The sequence below is a fragment of the Anopheles arabiensis genome, chromosome 2, assembly GCF_016920715.1.
Source record: "Anopheles arabiensis isolate DONGOLA chromosome 2, AaraD3, whole genome shotgun sequence".
NCBI lineage: Eukaryota > Metazoa > Arthropoda > Insecta > Diptera > Culicidae > Anopheles > Anopheles arabiensis.
The window spans coordinates 60,629,766-60,633,053 of record NC_053517.1 but is presented as its reverse complement, the minus strand read 5'-3'; positions in this window follow the sequence as shown (position 1 = coordinate 60,633,053).

The following is a 3,288-nucleotide window of genomic DNA, read 5'->3' as shown; positions in this document are numbered from 1 at the left end:
AGATATCCTCCTCAGCTACTGGAATGAGATGATACGCTTTGACTATGTCTAACTTCGAGAAGATACTGCAACCATTTAGATTTAATGTAAAATCCTGAATATGAGGAATCGGATATCTATCTGGAATCGTTATAGCATTTAATCGACGATAGTCTCCGCAGGGTCTCCAATCTTGATCAGCTTTTGGAACCAAATGTAATGGAGATGAAGCTGATGAAGATGACGGACGGCAGATTCCTAAGTCCATCATTAGTTGAAATTCTGCCTGAGCTGCCTTATATTTTACGGCGTCTAGACGCCTCGGCTTTGAAAAGGCAGTGCCCCTCTGGTGGTGATGTAATGGACCACTGAGTGCTGAACTGGTTTGCTGTAATCCGGTGGAGCAGTTAGTGATGGAAACTTGTCCAATATGGTTTTGAACTTTCCATCTACTTGAAATAATTTAGGCGTCGGTGTATCGACACTAGCTATTGATCCTTTTGAAAAGAGACTGGTCAGTGGATCGATCAGTTTTTTGTTCTTTAAATCCAAAAGGATTCCAAATTTTGCTAAAAATCAGCTCCAATTAGAGGTCTATTGACCGAAGCAAGCACAAATTCATGCTGAAACTCGCGTCTCAACCCAAGGGAAACTTTTAACATTTTTGTTCCGAAAGTGTCTATAGTGCTACCGTTAGCGGCTGAAAGTTTATTTATTGGTGTTTTAGTTATTTTTCCGAACATATACTGAGGAATAACTGAAACATCTGCCCCTGAATCCATTAAATAAGTAAGTGCACTGAGAGGATCATGAACGAAAAGTCGACAGGAATGTTTACCAATTGAAACTGGCAGGGTTGCTCCGAAACCTGTCAATAACGAAGCAATCTTTAGTTTTTTCATTAGATTTCCAGAAACACGGTTTGACACAAGAATTTGCTTCTTTCCCATATTTTTGATGGTACCAACAGAACCTTGACTTGCTTGGACGCCTTTGATTTTGATTGCGCTGAAATGATCTACTGGGCCTACTTTCTAAATTTTTAAGCCTTCTTGTCAATTCCCTTATTTCTGACTGTAGTGATGCAATTTCATCGATGTTCTGGGAAGCTTGGGAAGAATGTGTGTTGATTCGAATTTCATCTATGTTTTTTTCCTAATGATGCTTCCCATATTTTGTCTGCAATTTTCAATAGCTCTGAAATATCTCTATCTCCTACGGCAATCAAAGCTACTTCTATTTGCTTTGGTAATCGCCCTAACCAAAGTCTTTTAATGAAACTTGTTGACACTTCAGTGCTACTGCCAGCGAGTTGTGACATTTTCCTAAAAAACTGACGGAGAATCGTCTCCCATCTCCGCATGAAAAACTAATCGTGAAATACGTTGTTCCTCGCTAGCAGAAAAACGTTCTACAAGTTTGCCTTTTAAATATTTATATCTATCTTCAGCAGGAGGATTTTGAATAATGTCCATCACCCTCTCGAATGTCTCTGGTACCATGGCACTCAACAGGTGTATGTATTTGGTTTGGTCTCTGACAATGCGAGCGGTTTCGAATATCGCTTCCGCTTGTATAAACCATCCTACTGGAGAGCTAGCCCAGAATTGTGGCAACTTAATTGTTGAAATTTCCCCAGAGGCAGAGGGAGTAGTGAGTTCAAGCTTTTCGTCTAATGACATAGTTGCAATATCTTATAATGTAATATGCAGAAAAGAAAATTGAATGTGGGTAAATGAAATTTAAATGAGAGACTCGCACGGTAAATGCAGGGATAATTTAATGAAATCACCAATCGCGCCTAGTTGTTTTTTATGTAAACCTAGCTGATCGAACCCTATTGCATATTAAAAAAAATAATAATAATTGAATCTAAAAATATATTAGTTTAGACACGCTTTTACGCAATATGAAATCGAAATCACTTCAAACGTTGTACTTATACTAATTTTGTTTCACTTTAAATCACGCATGGCATAATGTTACGCACCGCACTGTATATTCTCAATTCGAACGTGGTATTTTAACTTGGAACGGTAAATGTTGTGCAAAAATTGTAATTGTTATTATTTCTTTTTTTTTAAACTATACGTATTTTTACGTAATGCACTGTACAATTGCTCACTATTGTCTTATTCCTGTTTTTCACTTGGCAATACTCGTGTACTCACATGATACCTGTAGAGAACGCTGCAACTGCCGATGGCCGTGGTGTGAAGCTGCTGATGTGGATGTTCGTACCGATCTTCGTAGATCGGTGTGGCGACAGGGACCAGTATGTGTGTTGCAGAATCTGGCCTCTCGTGCCACTAGCTATGGCAATGCAGCGGGGTTAGAAGGGACGGGGGCGTGCCGATAACCGCGATCGTCTGATACCGCTGGGTACGGCGATGATGAGTAGAATTAGTTGTCCCTTATCGTTGCCTCGACGGTTATTAGTGGCGATGACACCTCAAGGTAGATGCGAATACTGCTTCTCTCTCCAAATTGCTTGGTGTATGCGGTGGATGCGCCTCGTGGTCGGTGCGAAAATTGCTTCTTTCTTGGAAATTGCCCCCGCGATAGCGGTACCTCGTGGTGTGCGAGTTGGCTCTTTTCGCGATGGCGGCACCTCGTGGTGGGCAAAATGGTTACTTTGCGATGGCGGGTCTAAGACGAGAGGGTCCTCTTCACGATTGTGGCAATCGAAATATATTACGATTGTGGCAAACGAACGTAGCGTTTCGCTCGATTGCGCGGTACGATTTTAAACGGCCAAAAAATAGCGGCAGGCCTTTGGCGTAAGGTATAACCAAAACGCTCGAGCTGTGCTCGTGTCGTACAGGACTGAACTAGAGAGCCCGCTTTTCTCTCTCTCTCAGTTAAACGACGTTAATAATGCCGTGTGGCGCGTTACCAGCGAGATGTCAATGATCGCGTGAAGAATGGCTTACACTTTCTCCGGTTTTAACTTGTGCAGCACTATCACTATATACGATCACGTTGTGACGGAACTTATTGATCACGTCGGGGTCACCAATGTAGCGGGTTCACGGAGCTTAGTCTCACGGCTGTGTCGTTACCAAAAAGAAGGCTTTATTCTTATTTTCTTCTATTCTTATAAACTATCCTAATCCTCTATCCTAATCTATAAACATAACCTAGCTATAATAATTCCCAATTATTATGGGATCAAGGTTGCTACAAGTGTTTTGGGGCACGGTTACTATATGCCGCACCACGCTGTTTTCAAGCAAGATAGCACCACGACTAAGTGTCGTGTAGTTTTTGATGGATCGTGCAAAACGTCAAATGGTCGATCTCTCAATG